Below are 24,342 nucleotides of genomic sequence, written 5' to 3' on the forward strand. Positions count from 1 at the left end.
CCCTTTTCTGAATGACAATTATGTCTGAACGGTGTGAATGATGCTCTCTTGTATGATTTAGGACGTTACAAAAATTATTCACTGAAATTGAGTCCATATATAGTATAAAAACCGAGCAAATGTAGGTCCAGGGAGAGGAACTCAGTTCATCAGTATCGTCAGACGACCAAGAAGGGGTGCACTAAGGCCAACAAAATTTCTATTTGCGGTTCTGAATACAAGTTTTGAGAACAGTCAGGTCTTCTCACGTGCGGTCTACACATGGTGCCGTTAATCGAGGCAAAGTTGACCGGTCAAAAATTCACTAATGTGGGCTGAGGGCCAGAGGTAACCCAACAATTATGACGCAGATGTTTAGGCCTACAGAGTTATAATGGCTAAGGCCGCTCCGCACTCTTGTGGTAACGGGTATTGGGTTAGAGCGACTGAAGTGTCGGAGGGGGGAGCGTTCCAGTGCTGGAGCCTCCAGAGCTCCAGTCACTCAGGAGTCTTCAGTGTCCTGCAGTCGTGTCCAGTGCTCAAGTTCATCGACCTCTTCGCTCCTTCACGACCTGTAAGTTGTGCACCACTGTTTTATATGCTACTTCACAACTAGATTTGTTACTGTTAAATTCAAATCAGTTCCTCTTAAGTAATAACTTAATCTGAAGAATAGAAATCTTTTGTCCTGTAAAAGTTATTGGCTAATGTCCCAACTCGCCTTCGGAACTGACCGCGTTGCCCGCGCGATTTAAATCGTCTCCCGCAGCTAAGTTAACAATCCTGCATTACTGCAGTCTGCAGTAACTTCAGCAAAATAATAATTGTGCTAAATGAATACTAATAGTCGTTGCTAATATTTTAACTTTAAGTAAACAATGTGAGAACTCTACAGTGCCTATCACAACAATGTGGCTAACTTTTTTTGGAGGAATATTCTGCTACCAATCCCTGCAAACTGAGGTTACTTTTCCAACTCCGTGAAATTTTTAACTCTAAGTATTATTATTTACTACTATTCACATGCTTTATTTTCTAAATAATAAAAGTACATGATCTTTATGTTATGTTACGAATTTCTTAATATGAAATAGAGGTGTATTCTACTGACATACATGTTAATAATTATATCCCATTTGTAGCAAATATACAATTTGATATGTTTGTGGTCCATATCTATGTTCAGTTAAGTAAGCATTTGCTCGTGTTATCTACATCCTTGCCACATTTAGGTCTTAAAATGTCCCAGATCATATTCATCGTTAATCTATAAACAAATGTTAAAAATGTATACTGTTACGAATTAAAAGGTCCTGTTTACTTAAAAAATCAAAATTAATAATGGTACAAGACTACAAGTATAAATCCATATTAAATAGCACTTGTAGATCGTTACTTAAAAATATTTATGGAAAACTTCAAGAACAAACATAATTGTTTTTCCAAGCAATAATCCATTAGATATAGTATGTGTTAAAATGAGGTATATTTGAATATACTTCAGATACGATTAAATAATACGACATCTCAAGTTTACATTTTAACTAGATACACCAGAGAACTTATTTTAAAATTTCTACTTAAATGTATTCTGTATTATTTCATAAGTTAGATGTTTTATACACTTATATGTTCAAAGTAACTACTCTTAATAAATTAAACATAAATGTTAATAAAAGAGAATAGTAAGACATATAACGCTTCTAGTACCTGAAGTATACATAGAAATAGCACAGATTGCGATACAGATTCTTAATGCAGATTAGGACAGGTTATTGTACATTATTTGATGTAACAATCTTTATAGTCTCTGCCATATTTTCTTGCCCAGACAGCCTGAAATTGCAATAAAGCGCTTAGAATTGCGCACAATAGCAGTATCAATAACGCTTGAGTGAGATATAACACTAAATTTACCGGAATTATCCAAAACTTTAAGATTTGTACGCTATGCTTGTATGGTTTCTCAAACAAAGTGGTAGCAATGCTTTCCAACGCCACATTTTAACTGTTTGCTATTGTTTGCAATTGAGGACACAATTTATCCCACTTAGCAATTCACTTAGTTGAATGCTAATAATAGACTGACTATTCATTACTAATGCTATAACAACATGAATACTGGACTCTCTAGACTCAACAATATCATTAGCAAAATAAGTGTTGAGTGTCGATTACCGAGCGGTCTAAGGCGTTGGACTTTGAGTCTGAATAGAGATAGCGCAGGTTCGAATCCTGTCTGTAACCCTTGCACTTTTTATCAGTAACATCTACCTTGTACTGTATCGACTCTCCCCCTTATTTTGTTTGATAAGATCCTCGCGTAGGCCAGTGGCTCATGAGTACGGGCAGAATAAGGCTTAAAAGAGGATCGCCCTCTCCTTTATTCGAAAAAAGGTTTAAAGGTGTGATTTTTTTAGAGTTTTAGCATAGTACTATTTGAACTACAATACGCATATATATATATATATATATATATATATATATATATATATATATATATATATATATATATTATACATATATAAAACAATACAGGTAAAACGTTTCGTGTCGAAGTGTTTTGTGTTTTTGTACTTTGGGATTTTTTAGCACAACTGAACTTTGAATACAGCCTTGGTACTCTAACCATCCTTAGTTCTAATATTACAGCCACTCAAAACCTAGCATTTGGGACCTATTACCTTCTCAGCCTTCTACTTTGCCTAAACAGTTATGAGGGCTTATAAAAATTTAGCACTGCGACTCTATAAACTTTATAGGGAAAAGTTTATTTACTTTATCACGTTAAGTTTTGAACATACGCAAATTTCCATCAATTTACACGCAGGGTTCAATTTATTTTAACCAGATTAACTTGGAACATTTTTGATTAATTTCCCTATTTAGGGAAATATATATAAAATACGTCTCATAAAAAAGTTATAAGAAATAAATACCTAATTAAATAAGTCAGTTAGTGTATCGTACAACGCATATAAATATAATTTTGGAGCAGGAATGTTTGAAAATGTAAATTTTTCTATCAGTGTGGAATTTGTATTCGTTTTATAACAAGCACTAGGAAAGATGTACCTGTTCGTGAAAAATACCTCTTAACGAATATTGTATTAGTCGTTTTAAAAATTATCACGATATATTGTTGAAAATTGCATACTTAGAAATAATTGTAGCTCATAAAATATATCACTATAGTTCGTGCAGCCTTAGTGAGTTTTAAAATAAAAAAAACATAATTAGTGCAAAAGAAATGCTAAATAATATTGGTGATCTCTATTAATTAATTTTTATTTTTCTGAAAAGGACCTAAAGATATAAATAATTACAATAATAAACTATACAAGTAATACGTTCGTCCGAACGAAGTTATCTACAGTACTACTGCAGTAACGTCGCGAATATTAATAAACTATACAAGTAATACGTTCGTCCGAACGAAGTTATCTACAGTACTACTGCAGTAACGTCGCGAATATTAATAAACTATACAAGTAATACGTTTCGTCCGAACGAAGTTATCTACAGTACTACTGCAGTAACGTCGCGAATATTAATAAACTATACAAGTAATACGTTCGTCCGAACGAAGTTATCTACAGTACTACTGCAGTAACGTCGCGAATATTAATAAACTATACAAGTAATACGTTCGTCCGAACGAAGTTATCTACAGTACTACTGCAGTAACGTCGCGAATATTAATAAACTATACAAGTAATACGTTCGTCCGAACGAAGTTATCTACAGTACTACTGCAGTAACGTCGCGAATATTAATAAACTATACAAGTAATACGTTCGTCCGAACGAAGTTATCTACAGTACTACTGCAGTAACGTCGCGAATATTAATAAACTATACAAGTAATACGTTCGTCCGAACGAAGTTATCTACAGTACTACTGCAGTAACGTCGCGAATATTAATAAACTATACAAGTAATACGTTCGTCCGAACGAAGTTATCTACAGTACTACTGCAGTAACGTCGCGAATATTAATAAACTATACAAGTAATACGTTCGTCCGAACGAAGTTATCTACAGTACTACTGCAGTAACTTCGTGTATATTAATAAACTACACATTTACCTTCTGACGTTCCTTAATGGTGCAACGTTAAGACTCGTCATAACAAAGTTATTTTTAACAAAACCACATTTTGAGGGCGCAAAATGTTTTTGATCCCTGACAGGATTGTTTTTGTGAGTAAATTTAAACCGGAAAGTACTAATTTTACCCTGCCCTAAAAAATTATTATTTTTTATCTAAACAAACTAATGATGCAAAGTCATAGTTACAGATTAGTGAAGTAATCTACTTGTAATGAAGTTTTTGTACATCCCTATCAAAGGTATATGAATTTTTTCAAACTTAAAATGTGGTTGTTGTAATGGTTATAACAAGTTGTTTTGTCAAACCGTCAATTTTTTGTTTAGCACTAATAACACATTTTTGTAAATCTTGTGTTAATAAGTTAAAATGCCGACTATAGAATTATTAAGAATGTTTAGGTATCAAATAACAGGATGTTAGGAACAAATTGCTATCGTTGCAACAGGATAACGTTTTGAGAACTGTTATCTGCTGTAGTCATCATGTATGAAAATTAAAACATGATATTAACCGTGCAGAAAGTGTGATAAAGCGGGTTACAGTTGCTTTCTCCCTGCCCGTGCGTGTAAATAGCTTTTTCGTTACCCAGTGGTGACTTTGTGTGTTATTTAACTTAGTGGTGACTTTTGATGTACACGGTTGTTCGTAAAGTCTACCGACACTACTTTTTAACCGCTTGAAACAGAAAAATGAAACGTGAGGAATATTTCTAAATCAATAGTGCCTAGTTTTTAACATATTAAACTTTCGGGGGTACACCCTGAATAAGCGGTGCTCCCTAACTGAACAATTTCAAAGCGTATTCCCCTTTGTAGTTTTGGATTTTTATAAGGGAAATAGAAAATGATTTGTCTTTGGGATAATTCATATCAAGTTTTGACCGATTCCTATATAAACAATCGGATCAAATAAGATATTGGTGATAAATCCTGAACTTCGCAACCACTATCAATGTAGAATCTAAAACCCCCAAAGATGAAGTTGCTCGTATAATAAATTTTCATAGGCATTTACGATAAAACCCGCTCAAATGTTCAAAAAAATGCCTGGATAATATATTTATTTAATCTTAAGATTGTTCCCCAATTATGTTGAATTAATAATAATAACCCTCCGACACTGGAATGGTAGTTGATTACGAAGAACGTGATTTTTACGAAAATTTGGTAGTGGTGTTGAGACTGACAAAGAGTGCCTGCTTTTCAATATTCTCCCTGCTAAAATCTGCTTTGACAATGTTATCTCCAACCTTCCTAATGTCGCAGTGTCTGTGGTGAATACAGCGATTTCTGACCACTATGGGCCAAGAGGCCGTAATTAAGTGGAACAAAATTCATTAGGGAGCCCAAAATTTCCAAACCGTAGCCAGAAAATATCGCTCTCCTCAACTCTTTCCTTTCGAAAGAAAAGTGGGACTTTCTAAATTTATCCAAACCAGTTGAGCAACAGTTTGAAACTTTTAATAGTTATTTAAACTTTTATTTAGATCTATGTTGTCCAAAAAGAACCATCAAAATTGGTCAAAAAATGACAAACAATAAATGGATCACTAAAGGAATTCTCATCTCGAGAGAAAAACTTAAGTTTTACTCTGAAATTTATAAAACAAACACAAGATGACAATTTTAAAACATTTTTCCGGAAATATAAAACAATTTATAGAAAGGTGATCCATGCAGCAAAAGCATATGATGTCTCAAAAGCGATTATATCTTCAAAAAACATTTCTAAAACTATTTGGGGCATCATTAACCAATAAATCAAATCCTTCAAAAATAGCACAGATCAAAATTGGGGATCGGCTTTTGGATGATGAAACTGAGGTGGCTAACGAGTTTAACAAGTTTTTTGCAACTGTGGCTTTGTGACCAAGGCCCTCGGCCATCGGCTCCTGTAGCAAAACTCCACGAGAAGACAAATTCCATCAGCCTCTATGTGCTTGGCACCGGTCGACGAGAAAGAACTCGTCAGTATTATTCAGCAGCTCCCAGCCAAAAAATCGAATGATCTTAATTCAAACTCAATGTGGCTCATAAAAAAAATGCTCGAAGCCATATTTGTGAGGCCTCTGACCGCCTTGATAAATTCCTCATTTCATTTGGGAGTTTTTTTTTCCCTCACTCCTGAAGATGTCAAAAGTAACCCCTATCTTTAAAAAAGACGACCCTACACTCATGAATAACTATCGGCCCGTCTCTATTTTGCCTATTTTGAGCAAACTATTTGAAAAGTTGTTTTTAGTGCGAATGCTTCAGTTTCTGAATAAACACAATCAGCTCTCAAATGACCAATTTGGCTTCAGAAAGGGCAAATCGACAATAGATGCAATTGTGGGTCTTGTCGATATGATTGTAGAGGGATTGGAAAGTCGAAATCACACTCTAAGTGTGTTTCTCGATTTATCTAAAGCTTTCGATTGTGTTGACCATATTACACTGCTTGACAGACTGGAATCGCATGGCATTCGAGGCGTGCCTCTCACATGGCTTAGTTCATTCCTAAGCCATAGAACTCAAGTTGTCCAAATTTCTAATCATATTTCAAATTCTGTAAATATGAGTTATGGAGTTCCTCAAGGATCCATTCTCAGTCCAATTCTCTTCCTGCTTTAATGTTAATGACATAAAATCATCACTACACACGGGAAAATCGTGCAGTATGCTGATGAATACGACTCTTTGTTTTTAACGAATCTTCGAAATCAGATTTGGAAACAAAACGCATTTGTTGGAATGAACAATTGTGTCCAACATTTTCATAGCCTCAATCTAAATACAAATTCATCTAAATCTAACGTTTTAAATTTCACTTTAAAACCCAGTAGACTTTGAGTATGGACCTAGCGTTATGTTAGCGGATACAATACTAGAAGAAGTCTATTCCTCAAAATTCCTTGGAATTTACCTTGATCAAGGTTTGACATGGAATGATTCACATCGATCACGTTTTGCTCAAAATTAGCCTCAGGCATTTTATGTTCTGAGGTCTCTAGCCAAATACTGCCCAAGTCAAGTTCTGATAACGGCGTATTATGGCTTGATTTATCCACACCTCACTTACGGATTGGTACTATGGGGTGCCTGTGCAAGGAACCAATTTTCAAGAGTGTTTTAAATTACAGAAGCGAGCGATCCGCACCATTGCAAAATTAAAGTTTAGAGAGTCGTGCAGGTCAACTTTCAAAAGGTTGCAACTGTTAACTCTGCCTAGCCTCTACATTTTACAAACAACGTTGTATTGTATGTCTAAATGTGCCTTGATTACGGGCCGAGACATTCACTTCGTACGGGACTAGAGGCAGAGACAACTACCGAACTGGGAGACACAGGACGGTGGTTTTATGAACGCTTGCCTTCACAGGCAGGGGTTCATTTTATTAACAGATTGCCTAATGAATTAAGAAAAGCCTCGACGCTCAAGGCGTTAAAAACTCGTTTAAAACGCTGTTTAGCGTCAAATGCATTTTACAATATAAAAGAGTTTTCTGGAGTATGACTGGGAGACCACACAATAACAAGACTGACTCTAGAACGAAGTGGGAATTATTGGCGATATGGATGAACGTGTGAATGAGTGATCAAATGTATGTCTGAAATGAGAGCTCGATGTGGTATGTATGTCCAAATTTTAACCTATTTGACGTTTGCTATACAAATGTATTTTGTCTCCGCAATAAAAAATTGACTATTGACTATTGACTATTGACTCCTTGAAGATCATTTACGGTGAAAACTGATTCCTGATCAAGTTTTATCTGACAAGTCATGGGTATGTTCTGATTTGCTGCAATCCTGCAACGACCAACAACCAGTTTAAATGTGTATCATCGTACATCGTTATCGTGTTCACTTGATTTTCCTGCGAACTTTAGTGAGTGTCCGTGTGTCGAAAAATACTTGACCTTTTGTTAAGGATTCTTCATACATTATGTAGTTTTCACTTTTTACATTGCAACTCTTTTTCTGACACATTAGCTGCGACTATGGCTAAATAAAGCACCGCCCTTTCAATTACATAAAGCTGACATAGTTTTATTTTACGTGTAATTATGAAGGAAATGAGACTTCATCCCAACAACGCTCATCCCGACAGGCTCGTTGATGGGAAGTACGAACATTTGCGGGAAATCGTGAACCAATTTGTGAAATTTTCCTTCAAAAGAGCTCAAAAATCAGGTTTTCAATGTCCCATTCTCATACTATTGCAGTAGCTCCCTTGCATCGTGAGTTTTTTGGAAGATAGAACGTCCGTCATGGTAACATAATATATTATTTACCTCCCTGTGATTATTTCCCGTAAGATGACTGGAAGAACAGTGTTTGCGACACACCCCTTAAATGTGGATGATACCTAGCGGACGTCTGCAAAAGATGTTGAGGAAGATCAAGCACTAGTAGTAGGAAGTGTTAAGCACTAAACAAGCAGAATTTGTTTAACACTTCCTGGTGAAAACACGCATTTTCAACAGGAGATGTTGCTAATTATAGCCGTAAATATGTATTACAATTATCTTGTCGCCTATTTGTGTGCCATTAACCATAATGATTTCATAAACAACTTCTTATGGTCGAAGATGTTTCTTTAACTCTGTATATTTTAAATTTTAAAATGTACCGAAGCAATGCTATTTCTTTAGTAATTTTCGTGTTACTATTTTAAACCAGTCATTATCGATATTAACATCCGAATGAAGTATTAGATTACTTCAATTTTCACTGCACCTTTGAAATATTTTTTTACAAATATATATAAATTGATACTAAATACCGGGGCGAAATATTTATTCATGTTTTATACGAACTAGCAATCGTGGTCTTTGGTGAAATTTGTATTTTACGTAATGATATGAAAAAATTAGCCAATTTTCACAAACTTTTTGAATTGTTTTTATTTACATTTTGATGGGCTTAAAACATTAACTTTACAATATTTTCTCACTGGAAATTAAATAGATTAAATACCAATAACTCTAAAACGGATGATTGGGAGTTTCTAAATATGTGTAATACAAGTTTGTACCAATCCACTACTGATCTCATTACCGTGTAAACTTAAGTTTCCGTTGAATTCACATTTGCCCGAATGCTGTCACATTTACCAATACATACTACATACATATACTCTTTGTCTTCTTAATACTTAGGTTATACAGTTACAGTCTAAAAATACGACGAAGAAAGTGAATCGCCTGATTTGTAAATAAGAAAGTTTGTTTTCTCATCTGCACCAGACCGTAACGCTTGCATTACTTACAACTAAGCGTCTACCTTATGAACACAGCGTATACATTTTTTTTTTTTAATCCCGCAACTTGATGTTTTACTGAGAATTAGACAATATAATAGATTTATTTAAATGTATATTTATAACATTTATCCCATACCTCCGGTGTGGTGTATTCTACAGTCACATTCATACCCCCAAAAGCAAGTCCTAGTTACGCCACTGGGATCCACTCATGATTCTGTTCTGGAGCGCTGTTGATTAAATATTTGGTAGCAAAAGAGCATTTGGTAGACTGGTGTTGCATCAGTATAAGGGTTAAGTATTATTGTTGCTAATTCTCCAATACACTCTTAGGAGCTTGCTGAGAATCATATACCAAATTCTAACAGCGAAAATCAATGATTTTCAACCACAAATTTCTCAACGTATTGGGAGTTTATGGTTTGAAACTTCGAAACTTTGTTCAAAATTCCTTCATAAGTGTTTACATGGACACAATTTTGAACAATGTCGCGTTTTAACCGTGGAAGGCCACTTACTACTGCAAACGACAGAAGATCCCAGGAGCTTCTGAACCAAATGCTTTTAAATGTCGCTCAAATATTCGCGCTAATCTTTTAGTGCTCACTGACAAATACATTTTCTCTTTGATTTGTTCCCGAACTTTGCTCTGTACCACTATATTTTACCATTTAAACCTTGCAGAGCCTACCACTGTCCAGGTATATTGAAATCAGTCAGAATTAGGACATGACCGTCACTGACTCTTGGATGCTTGAATACGAGGTTTCTCGGTAAAGGCTCTGATGAAGGCTTCTTAGCCTGGATATGATAGAGGATATTATGTTAAGGATTTCCCCAAGTGATCATCAACGATCTAATCAAAATTGGGGAACATTTCAGCGTTCGCATAGGATTACCCAATGGTAATCGTTGGAATCCTTGAGTCTGGATATAGTTAGAAGGGATGTGGTGCAACGTTTGGGATCTTTCATAATGACCATCATTGATCTCAGAAAAATTTGGGGACGTTTCGACAATCTGGATATAGTGAGAAGGGAGAGGGTGCAGTGTTTGGGATTTTTCAAAATGACCATCACTGACCTAATGAAAGGTTGAGAAGATCTCCCAATCCAGGTAAAGGTGCCGATGATGCTTCTGTTGCATCAGCAACGGGCAGAACCGCGCATGGAGTTAAGGGACATACAAGAACAAACTAGGCATACTAGTGTGCCAGACAGTCATAGTAAACACACAAGTAGATCTTGCACAAACAGTCGCAAGAGTTGTGCTCAAAACTTGTCCCCAGATGGGCTAAAGCACTGGTTGTCGACCTATAGAAAGCCACCATATCTGGTATCAGCGACTTATTGGAGCAATCAGGACACTCTGTATGGCTGTCAGACGTAGGAAGCCGGGCAAGCAGGTCAGATGGGGGACTTGTCCTCTCCACTTCCAGGCTCAATCGTGACAAGTATACGAGTGAAGTGATAAGTAGAGGCAATTACGTACAGTTGTTGTGGTATGCAACGTCGCGCGGACTCAATATTCACTTTGCACTGTGCCATTAATTTATATGACGATAATCTTTATCTTGCCTACACGGAATGTATAAATGCAACTTTTATCCTATTAATTTAATGGTGTGCCATGTGTTTAATACCATGAACAATCTATACCATCTACCATGTAAATTTCTATATCACATCCACTTCCTTTATACAAGGGTAATTTTTGACTATTTTAATACGATTTACTTATTTCTACAACTAGTTAATTTCCTATAGTTTTTCTGTAGGTTTGAAGACTAAGCACAAATTTAATTCTATTAATAGAATTTTTCATTTAATTTTATACTTTTAGGACGAAAGAAAAGAACCGCTTGCTTAAGCGGTATGCCGAATCCTAACATCGAAAAGTAAAAGAAAGAAAGAAACACTTCTTTATTGAGGCGAAATTAGGACCATATGGTCCTTTCTTACATTTAACCTCTTAAAAAATTAATCTTAATAATGAAAATTAAGGCTAATTAACTATAACTTACACTTACACTTACGTTATTCCATTCACTCTTCCATTCACACAGTCACGATTCAAAGAGTAGCCCCGCCGCCCGCCACGATCATCCGGTCCAGGTATCTTCGTCTCAGCTCCGCCACAAACCGTTTTCGGCTCTCAATTTGTTTGACAGGACCTGGTAAGGAGTTCCATAATCTACAGGCGGTAACGGTGAAGGATCGGTTATAGGTTTTGGTTCTGTGTATTCCAACACAGAAATAGTCATTTTCAACCGAAAGTTTCTTGATGTACTGGGAGTTTTGAAAGTCCCGAACTTTTGTGTCATAAACGTCTACTGTTTCCTTCATAAGCGATTGAAAACCTTTTTTGAAAATTGTTATAGTAGTCTGCTAAACATCATTTACCAATCATATCACAAATCTTTAGTAAATAAATATTTGTTGTAGTTTTGAACTGTTTAAGGTATTTTACTAAAATATTAATTTAACTTTGTAAAACTGATGCAATGAAATACACTTAGTAATGTTTTAAACATACATTTCTAGATATTATAAGACACTTTATTTTAAAGGCTACAAGAATAATGTTAGTTAGGTAACAGTCTCTAAGACATGCTAAAATCAAATTAAGAGCTAATAAAGATAGAACTCTCTAAAATGAATCATAGAATGGTTACAAAACAATTCATGATCAAATATAAAATGACAATGTTTCCCTAATTTGAAACAAGCGTAAGTTTACTTCTCACAACTGTTTAAAAAGGGGAGTATTTTCCAATATTCATCTAATTAGGAGACTGTATAATAATCTAAGACTGCATTATAGAGGCTAGATTATAACCTTTCAAAACTATTTGAATCTTGGTAAGTTCATTTTAGGGTTTGATATTTTACTAATTGTTATTTTCCATCCTGTATAATAATAGGGCCCAAAAAACCCATTTGCCTATTACTCATAGGTGTTATTATTTTCAGCATATGCAATCTAAAAGCAGCCATATTAATTCTGTCCTTATATTAAGTAGTGAAAATAGTAATTTTCAGCTGTTAAACTTTAAAATTTTAAATGTCACTTTGGATTACAAAACTGTTTGCAATTGATCACAACTTTGGTCTCATTTTTGTTCAAGGTGCGATTTATTTTAATCCAGTTCGTCTTTATATTTCTCCAGTGCTATAAAAGCGCTGGAGAATAACCTCTAAACTCCTCTCAATGATTAGTTTGAGAGCACTTAAGTGTTCTTAATAAGATCAAGAAACTGATTGGAAAAGTTAGCTAAACGACTATTAGGCTGTACCGTCGTCTCGGTAGTCGATTTATTAGCTAAATTTGACCAAATACGGGAAGCATGCCACATTCCTGAAGCTTCCTCACGATTGTAATGAACGACATGTCTACTCTTACTTGCCTCCTAGATTACAAAGAGCAGCAACCTTTCATCTTCTTCGTTCTAGGAAACCGTACTGAAAAACAGCAGAAAAGAATTTCAGGACTGGACAAGACAACTGAAAAGTTTAATTGGGATTTTGACGAGAAAGGAAGAGTTCCTCGGCTGGAACGTGACAAGGTTGAAGGAAAAGTAATAAAAAAACTCATTCTTGTTCTAATCTGTAGTGTAACGTCCAAACCACCTTTACTGTCGTTGATCGCTACAGAATAAATGATGGATAAGTACATTATGTTTAATTATATTGGTAGTACTGGGCTACAGCAGTATTATATTTAAAAAAAAATGTAACTGCATTTATTATGGAGAACAAAAAACAGTTTTCAACTCCTTCGGATAGTTATATAACCAACCGCATTTATATAACCAACCGCAACGAGCATGCTCATTTAGGAGTGAAGATACACTAATGGTTCAACTCCCTCTACCATGAAGAAATTTAGAAATTTCCAGCCCAGTTACATTAATACAGCTGCCCAATAGAGTTCTGCACAATACGCCCAGTGGTAGCTAACCTTAGGACGTGTCTGCACAAAAGGTACGTCTATGAAGATCATAATTTTGAAATTTCCAGCCAAGTCCTATCAATACAGCTTGATCTGCCCAATATGCCCGGAAGAGTATTTTCTATTATTATTGTTTATTATTATAACAACGACTAAGCCAATTTAGATAGAACAAGGTTCATAAAAGTAACAGGTATATCAATACAGCTTGATCTGCCCAATATGCCCGGGAGAGTATTTTCTATTATTTTTGTTTATTATTATAACAACGATTAAACCAATTTAGATAGAAACGGTTCATAAAAGTAACAGTTAAATATTCAAAATAGAACAGCAGAGCGTAAACACACAATGTGAATTTACAGTGTACAACATACCATTGGATAAATTTAATAGAAACGACTTATTTTATAATAAACACAAAGAACCTTATATATCACCTTAGGGACCAGTATGTCCACATGAAGAGCCATAATGAGACTCTTGTAGGGATGAGAACACACCAAACTCCACATTATCAAAAAGATCATAACTTTCATATTTTCAACACAGCACTAACTGATACTGCTGTATTAATGCCTTTATGGGTAAAATAAGGTAAAGGGACAATTGACTCTCAAAAGCTTAGGTTAATTGAATTATGGTAAATCTGACTGAAAAGCCTTTGAATTGGGTTGCTTTAGAATATATTTTTGTTTAAAAGACGTAAAATACCCTAATCGTGCTTGGAGTAACTTCCTGTCTGTAATGATGCGTCGAAAAATTTTTGTGTCTGATAGTCAAGATCGTCAAAATCCCATCAGGTCTATAAGTTCTATAAAACAGGCAGAAACAGATTAAAAGTGTTGTGAAGAAACTGTAGAGAATTCACATATTTGTAAGGTAAAGTTTATGCATATTCGACGTGCAAACAGCAGTTATTGCGTCTTAAAATTCCCTTTTCGTTTTCAATAATTATTACAAAACATCGACTATGAGGTATTTGAATAAAATCAGTATTGCATTTTTTAATTAGTTTAATTAAGGATGGATAAATGAGACAGTGAAGAAACTTTTAGATTTTGTCACAGGAGTGTAATAATAATATTCTTTATTAAAGGAACAATTAACAATAATTGTATTACAAGCGTCGTATAAAATATAAAAGGCCTAATCTAATAACAAATACAGTTTAATTTTAAGTAAATAAACAGATAAGTGTCAATTAAAAAAGTTAAATTATATTTTGGGAATGTCGGTTTCTCGACTGTGGCCGACTTTACAGTATAGTTACAGATGTTTAACTAACTATAAATGATGATACATGAATTACATGATACATGAACTATAAATTCTTTTGATACATGAATTGGCGGCGATCATTTAAGACATTGTATGTCCCTTATAGCGAAAGTCCAGTATGACATTGGGTGAAGGTGATCGACAGTTTTTTGGTGAGTGGGGACTTAGATAAAAATGAAATTTTACTATACGTACGGAGTGTTTTAATTAATTTGTAACTTAAATATTAAATATTTTAAATATTCAATATTTCATTGTTTATTTAAATATTTTAAATAACGATAATTTCAGAAGATGTGGTTATGTAACTAAAAAAACACCAATTTTTTATGCGTTTTTATGTAGAAAAACATACACTTTACACATTATATATATATATATATATATATATATACATTTTGTATACATTTTTGTAATATTTTTAAATTATAATTTTTTATTAATTCTATAATTTAATATTAATATATAATAATTTTATATATGGCGTAATTGTATATATATATATGTATATATATATATATATATATATATATAATTATATTATATATTAATTAATTAATATTAATTTCATATTTAATATAATAAATTTTATATAATATTTTTATAATACATTTTTATACCTCTCTCCAACCATTTTCGTGTATATACTGTCAAGTTCACATAATCTTCTTCAATACTTTCTCTTTAAGCCTGATTATAAAGAAGCCTCAAAATCTCCTTTATTGCATATTGAACGATATGTAGTGTTAATACGAGAATTATATTTCAGCCAACTTCATTACTTAGAATTTAATTTCAATATTAAAATATAAGCTCTGATCCATCTGTAGTTTCTGCCTCAATCGTAATGCGCACGCACGCGCTCGGGTCGCGGCGCGGCGCTACGACTACAACACGCAGGCTCCTGGAAACGCGACGGTCTGTTGCCCAACCAGTGCAGCGCAGTTCTGATGAGTGCGCCTGCGCTTGCCACGCGCATTCTTGTAGCACGATCACACGTAATTGTAACGGGCCGGGCGCGCTGTGCGCAGGCGTAATGCTCTGCCTCCGGAGCTAGCCTAATCCACCTGGGCTACATGGGCTGTAGACCCCTTCTTGCTGCACAGCAGTTATACTAATTTCCGGTAGTGAAAGAAACCGTTGAAAAACGGATTGATAATGCCCAGAAGACGGAAAATAAAAACTAGTTTGAGTGAAGTAACGTTGGTCTAATGCAAACTAACTGTAATGATTCTGCACTTTCTTCATTGCTTCTACACTTTCTTTTTTGTTTTCTGCTAAAACACTTCCTGAAAAATTTTTAAATTGTACTGAATCCAACATTTATGTAATAATATAATTCATCATTAGTACATGAATGATCCTGCTGTAGTTTTGTTCGATGTACGCTACCAGTCGAAACCAAAACATTCCTTACAGAAAATACTTTCTTGATTTATAACCGAATCAAAAACAGATAATTTCAACATATGCAGTCAATCATAAATGAAAGAGTTTGGATTTTTCTTCTCAGTATTAACATTTTTGTTAACACTGGTTTTAGACGACGAGTTCTAATCCATATATTGATCTCACATCACTCAGGTGGTTAGCGAATTTAAAACGTAAATTTCGAAGTATTTAACAATAATTATAACATATATATATATCATACACATATACATGTACATATATATATATATATATATATATATATATATATATATACTACAGTAGTATTGGAATGTAAAAAATAACGCAATAAAATTTCTAGCAACCCTACCCTCACCAATCACAGGCATTTATTTAGTAATTATTTTTTAATTTTAATTGCATTTCAAAAATGAGTTTTATATTTCTCCGTAAGATATACATAAAAGTGAATTATATGAACGGGAATTTGTAGATCGAAATTCGAAAGCTGAATTACTTTCTTCTCTCTTATAATGTTATTGAATGATTTAGCTAAAGATGTATTATCTTCTCAACCGTATTTCAAAGCGTCAGTGGAGAAGAATTATTTAAGTTATTATTGGTAGTTATTTATTGTTATAGTTCCTAAATTCCTAATTTCATCCAAGTAAAACTTCCTGAACTCTGTAAGCAGCCTTCCTAGTGGCTGAAACCAGTTCTGTGAACAGTGTTTTACGTATGTTAGGAAGAATAGATCTTATGACATTTTCAAAACATGTAATAAGTATTTCCGTATCATTGAAATTATATCATGGCTGCGGAAAATATCTTAGAAAGATAATTTATATTTCCACAGATCCAGGCGTGTTCAGAGATTGAAAAAGCACCAATGAACTTTGCGTTATAACCAAATTGTATTAAATAGATTTAAAAAAATACGAATTAGTTCAAAAAGAAATAGTAATAAAAGTGTTTATATTAATTTTTTTTAATAATTGTGTTATATTATTACACTTGCTTGTAGACGTCATTAATTGAGTGGCTTATTAGTGGATCTATCGATTGGACCTGAAAAAAAAGAAATACAAATACTCGGTTTTAATTTCAACTTGGTTTTTATAAACCATTCATATGTTTATTAAAACAATTAGCAATAAACGAAACTCTTTAATATAATAATATTGATAGGGATGAATGTAAACGAAGCTGTATTTATATAAGATATATTCTGAACGTTATTTACAGAGTTCTAAGTTAAAGATAACATTTAGAAATGGCTCTCCATTAATAAAAGTAAGTTTAAAAACTAACCACAGCCGGTGATAAACTAACTTCTGGAAGACAGGACTGTGTCTATTAGTGCAATTTAAATTAGATTTAGCAAAAAAAAAAAAAAAAAAACTATAATATTTTCAATTTTTTAACATAATTTGAAGATACCCTGTAAACAAAAGATTATAAACTTCAAACAAAGACGATTACGTACACGTGAGGTGAAATAGCTTCTTGATATACTCTTGTCTTGACGTATGCCGAGAGTAAAAATGGGGGGGGGGATGTAAAGAGTGACTTATTTTACCAGACGAAGTTACGACTAAGAAGCCCTCTCTAACGGTCCGTTGGAAGGAACTAGGGTGACCGACTTCTTAACGAGTCTCAAGCAGAGGCAGTTCTAGTGGAAATCAAGAGATTCGAGTTATAGACGTGTAATCTAACTCATCAAACAAACCTTGTCATCGTCATCCAAGTGATTGTGTCTACATAACTCCCACCCACACTCATCAAGCAAGACCATCACACATAGTTCTGCCACATGTTCTCTGTTTCCTCTGAGTCTGAATATGGGAGGGTAATGTGTTTTACTATGTCAACTAGTTTACAATTTTCAGTTCACACAGTCATATTATAAAATACCATAACATTTAAATTATAACACACCACTGTGCAATGTGTTTGACAACTTAACTATATCGATCCGGATTTTCTAGTAGAAGAAGATCTAGATGAAGGGATTCAAGGGTGATCTTGCTCTAAATGCTTGCCAATGCGTTGTTTTGAAGCAAATGGGCACAAGAGGGATGGCGTCGAAGATGTAAAAGGGATTGTTGTTCACATCTGGATGCAGGCTTTAAAGCTATGTGGCTCTCTGAGAGGCTTTCCTACAAAAAGGTCCTTTTGTGACCTCTTAGCTGTGTGGTTACCTCAACAACAAGGAACCGAAATCACTAGAACCTGTGAGATATTGCTTTAATACCAACGTTTACCATTTAGCCGTTTAACCATTAGGAAAATTTGAATTCCACAGCAATAATTCCTAAACCTCAAAAGATAAGTTTCCTTTTCTACAAGAAGACTTCACCAGGAACTATGGCCATAGGCAATGTTTCTGGGGACAAAACTAGTAGTAGCGGCTGAGTCTATGTATAAAATAGCCAATTCTTCGTGTATATTTGTACGTCAAGATTTATATTTACTTTGGAATGTACAGTATTCCAGACACCAATAGCAAACTTTCATGAGTTTGGCGGTGGAAAGGTGATGCCACTTTTAACCCTGGGTGGAAAACTTTTCTTCCAGTATTTTGGCAAACTGTGTCGCACGCTTAGAATATTAATTGGGGTACTCCTCAGACAAGAATTACCTTAACCAAACCTAGCGGCAGTACACACCTCTTTTTCACAATGTTACATTTCTTCGCAACTCGGTTGTAGAAAAGACATTTGTCTGACTTACGATTTTGCTGTGATGTCTATGCTAAGAGATAAACAGAACATTTGACGCAAAATCTTAGTTTTTGTGTTTTTCTCCTATGCCACTATTGATAGCATCGTCCCTGATCGGTGTGTGGTAAATAAGATTAAACGTGTGTTTTCTCCAAGTTCTGATCTCTCTGACACAAACCAAACGAATTGTAGGCATATAAAAGTGGAAACCTTTTCAGTCTGACAAAATAATATTCTAGACACTGAATAAACTTTGAAAGGCTCGTCAAACTTGGAGATCTGCGTGCCTTATGGTTTTACACGAGCTTTGAGTTACTATAATCTAAGTTTAAGTTGTTCACACTGCATAAAAATATTGCCCAAATTACGTACATTAAATTCTCAACATTGTGGTTATCCTCAATCAACAGGCGTTAAACAAAATATCTCTTTTTGTCTAAGAAAAACTATGAGCTTGTTGTGGCTTTTATTCTGGTATGCTAACTTGAAAGTCTGTAGTTCAATAGACATTGTGCAAGTATGCCATAAGTTACTCAGGAGATAAACAATCCAGCTTTCAACAATCTCAATGACAAAATTACTTTCAAACAAGCAGTGTTCATTAGTGATTGTAATTGTAATAATGAGGATGAAATTCTTTCTTCCACATTATTAGTATCATTCATTGAGGCTGAATATGAAAAAACTGGATATGTTTGCACAACCTTTGCAAAAACCTTTCCACAGCTTTGACGACAGAGAAGTACTGTTTGAAGGATGTAGCTTATAACAAAATCTTATGACGTATTTCCTTTACGGGGTCTGAACTGACCAATGTTAAGTGACCAATTCGTGAAGCAGACAGTAGAACTGTTTTAGGCAGCTCCACAACGATCTTTACCAGACGTCTGTTTTTTTATTTTTATACTATATTATATTAGTGTATTCAAATACTTATATTTTATATACTGGTAACATCCCAAAAATTCGTTCAAACAGAGTGTGACCAAAACTTGTTCACATCTTGCCTTGCTTTCCTCTATACCTAAAACCTAAAATGTATATCAGTATAGTCTGCTTCAATTTCAATAATAACGTCAAGGATTAGTCAGGTGTTACTTAAGACCATATTTGGAATTTCCAAAGATCTATCAGGATGTAAAGATAAAGACTGATATCTCGTTTTGGCCACATCAGTGGACTATATCATAATCCAATATTGAATTATCGTCTCGGTTACATAAATGTTTTTTTCCTCAGTTCCAGCTGGACGAATATTCAGGATTGGTTTAAGGGGAAAAACGACGTCTTAATAGCAGACCGAACGAAAAAAGCCCATGGAATGAGTCTTTCCCGGAGGGAAAAGTATTTCATTGATTACTTCCGTATTTCCGTTGATTTTGCCTCTACCGTATTGGAAAGTGAATTTGAAAAAGAGACGATCAGTTCTGCATTAAGGAGCTACCAATCAAATTACATGTCGCGACAAAATTGAAATTCTATTTAATCGTTTTTTAATACAATGATTGAACTTAACTTAGTCAGCAGACTTTCCATTGTTTTTCCGAAGCTGACTCTTTGGAGAAATAATTAAATCTTATGTTTTTTGGCAGTAGCAGTTAGTTCAGTTAGTTTTCCTTTTTCACAATAATTACCACGGCATAACTGTCTTAGATCTCATAGTCATTGAAGACTAATTATTGTGTTGGATACATACCTACGTAGGTTCTCTTACGTTAATTTGATTTTCTAATACTTTGCTTTACATTTACACTCAAGAATTAATGTTAATATTTTTAATTCTGTCTCTAGTATCATAGATATATATTTAATTTATTACCATTGTTTATTTTTAACAAACAAAATTCTGTATACAAGTTATTTGTTTAACAGCAATTGCTTAAAATAGTATACATAAAAATATAAAATATTTTAATAAGTCCACGCCAAAAAATCTGAAAAAATATCCAATACAGAATTTTTAAGGTATTTCCCGATCGGTTTTGGTTTCATTATATTTTAATATGAGAGTCACAGTCTTCTAAGATAACTTCCTTGATTAAATATAATTTTATATCATTTTATGAGGAATTATAGGCATTAAAGGACGATTGCTGGGTAGTTTTGTAACTAGGCCCAATTAAGACTTAAAAAATGGCGTATTTTTATCAATATATAATTGTTTTTTTTTTACAATTCTCTGTACAGGTATTGCATCAATTAAAATAAAATAGTTTACTGAAATAATATATTTATCAAATTAATTATTAAGTTCACACGAAAAATCTGAAAAAATGTACCAATACAGAATTTTTAAGGTGATCCAATCGGTTTTGGTTTCATTATTTTTTATATGAGAGTCACAGATCTTTAAGATAACACCCCTGATTACAGAATAAATACAACTTTTTTATATAATTTTATGGGGAATTATAGACATTCAAAGTGCGATTGCTGGGTAACTTTGTAACCAGACCCAATTAAGACTTAAAAAATGGCGTATTTTTATTAATGTATGTTTTTAGAATAATATATTTTTTATGAAATAAAATACAAGAAAATTGCCTTATTTTAGAAATTACTTAAATTTGTATCTTTGTAAACAAAACTCTCAATATTCCCTTCAGCCTTATCTCCTATGAGAGATATACATGCTGTAAAAATGTCATATTCGTATATTACACTGTTATCATGTTGGGAAATTCTCCGGATACTATTCCATATACCTACAGCTTCTCGTGAAATGAAGAAAGATTTTTTGAATATCCTCTTTCGTATCACAAAGGGCTGTGACAACAAAGGCAATAAAATGTAATAAAACAACCGAACTGAATATCGATTTTACGACCTTAAATATGTCTCGGCAAAAGTAAGAATATGCAGTTATTTTCATACCACGTCAAAAAATAAGATACTACAAATGTTAGCTTTTTCAAACTATTTGTTCGTATCTTAATTATTTTTGTCTGATGTGTTCTTTTAAATTTGACTCTACGGTTTTAATTTATTCTAGCGAGTTTTTAGCTTTTTTGAATTTGAGAAAATACCTTTATTTAATTCTTTGGCAAACGTTATGCAATAAGGAAAATAGCCAATCTTAAGTAATACTGTGTACCTGAAGCATTTGTTTGAATATTTTCTGTAACAAATGCATACGTAAATCTGAGCGTACTGTAGGAAAAATGTTTGTTGAAATTTTAGATTAATTTAAACTCAAGGACAGAATTCCTAAAATGTTTTCCAAACTTCTGTAAATTGTTTAAACACTTTTGTCAACTTAATTTTCTAAATTTACCTGTGGTAGACCGGTATTTAAAATACATTATTTGTGTTGATAAGTAGACAATATTCACTCGTCTTGACCATCGGTCAGACTCAGTAATTATTTTAAACCAGCACAACGATGTTATTGTTTAACTCCAGAGCAATTGGTTTAGGCCGGAAGCGATTAATTCCATTATGCAATTCCTAGCGTTTATAATTTAGGCCTGTGTTTCCTTAATAAAATAGCAACGTCTTTTATAGTAACAGTTCAAATGTATATTGTTGAGAATAATTTCTACAAGGTAAACCTAGATTTCCTCCTTTACACAAAAATTATAAACTATTGCATTGTTGGTTCCTTTAAGGGTGAGTTTTATTGCATTGTATGATTAACAGTTTTATAAGAGTATTTAATGGCGCTTGGTAATTTTACTAATATCGAAACGTAAATAATATAATACAAATAATTATTCAATCGTAACAACATCGAGTTCATTCTATTTACCAGTAATAAACGATGTGAAGTATTGTAGTAATGTTGCAACTAAAAAATAACTAATGCTCGGGCTGAAATCAAATGGATTTTTTCTACAATCAGAACTTGTGAAATAGAATTTCAATGTTTTATTTATAATGAAAGAAACTAAACTAGACAAATCAAGTCCTGTGTAATTAAAGGAGTTTCGTTAGTATTGATGTATTTATTGAGTAAACCATGATTAAACTGGGTAATAAAAGTATAAGGATTATATTTTGAAAAGACAATAAAAACGTTCAAGGATGTAGATTAGAAACCTGTGTGATTTAAACAGAAAATTCAAATACTGTATTTACAAAACTATGGTTTTATGGTTAAATATTATGGGTATTTGTTTTTTAAAACGTAATATTGGCTGCATTTTTATAATTTTATACTCCCCATACTGTAATTATAAACGAATAATGATAACAAAGGCAAGCAAAGAAGACCTCTAATTAGATTTCCACTCATAACATTTAAATTGTAAAATTAGGGAGTGTAAATTGTGGGGGGGGGGGGAGTTTATTGTATATTTATTTCTAAGGCAATACACAAATTCCTAATTCATAAATTGAATGATAACCAACTCACAACGAAAAATTTTCTAAAATTAATTTGTTTATTCTATATATTGAAACTATTTGAGACGATTAACTTAACGATCGAATTTTTCTGTCATAAATGATAACTATGTGAAAATAACACTTATTATCCCACAATGTAGACAGTATTCAGATATTTATCTGAAGAAATGTAGAAAACAGTTATCAAATATCCGTATATTTCTTGCTTTTAGAAGCTTTTTTATAAAGTCTTCAAATGTGAAGGGGTTAAAATTTGTGCCCCCCAAAAATGTGGAATTTTGGTGGCAATTCAAAAATTTTAAATTTAAATCCCTCTTAAATGACCCCTCATTTTGAAGAGCATAAAAACTTAAATAATGGTGAAATCCAGAGATCGCTATCTATTTCCCATCTAAAGTAATAGCCAGTGTTACCAGAATAATATTTTTGATAACTCACCACGCTGCCAGGTCAAATCACATGTTCAAATTGAAGCGCTCCTACTATTTGGCAGTGAGACAAGCGTAAGGTGAGCTCCTCTTCTACGCTTTAAAAAGTAAAGTGGTATTTGGTTGGAGGCCTCAATAATCTTGTTTCTTAAATCTCCAGTTTTCTTCTGATGTTTTGTGAGTGTTAGTGTAAAGACTTCATTAAAATTTAGAAGACATTATTTTTGATGGGAAAGTGATAGCGATCTCTGGGTTTTACCATTCTTTAAGTTTGTTTATAGTCTTAAAATTGGGGAGTCACTTGAGGGGGTTAACATTTGAAATTTTGAGATTGCCCCCAAATCCCGCATTTTTGGGGGACACAAAAAAATGTTAAAAATTACAAAATGAAACTTTCCAGATAGCACCACTGCTAAAAAGATATCTCCCTATACAAACTGTAGAAAAAATAGAGAGGGTCCTGAACTTTTATTTGTAAACCGTTTACCATCTTGAAACACCCAAACAGTAATTTCAAAAATCAATAATTGAGGGTCCAACAGGTCCTTGTTAAAATTGCATCGTTGTCTGCATGTCCTTCTGTCAATAACTCCTGTTAGGAAGGCCTCCTCTTAGTCCCACGAATAACTCTCTTTGGGGTCAAAAGTTCAAACGGTAGCAAAGTCGCAATAACCCCGTAACGTGTTACAGTAGCTAGTTCGGTAAAGACTCCGGTTGCGTTATGCCCTTCTATACTCCACCGTATCGGTTTAGTACATAAAAACGTAATTGCAAAAAATGGGAAACATTTCATCACAACTCAAGTCTTGAGCTAGATGTAATTGAGACGAGAGACGGCGCCGGCCACAGAACAATATCCATTTACAATCCAGTCATCTCTGG

The 24,342-nt window shown here is 33.7% G+C and overlaps 1 protein-coding gene across 1 annotated transcript in view; it reads left to right on the forward strand.

Annotated features, from left to right (window-relative positions):
• The first annotated feature begins 459 nt into the window (after positions 1-459).
• Positions 460-24,342, forward strand: part of LOC124369913 — a 119,379-nt gene continuing 95,496 nt past the window's right edge. Inside the window, exon 1 of the mRNA XM_046828089.1 lies at positions 460-553. The gene's annotated coding sequence lies outside the window, so the exon portion shown is untranslated. The remainder of the gene's footprint in view (positions 554-24,342) is intronic.

Source organism: Homalodisca vitripennis, chromosome X (assembly GCF_021130785.1).
Source record: "Homalodisca vitripennis isolate AUS2020 chromosome X, UT_GWSS_2.1, whole genome shotgun sequence".
NCBI lineage: Eukaryota > Metazoa > Arthropoda > Insecta > Hemiptera > Cicadellidae > Homalodisca > Homalodisca vitripennis.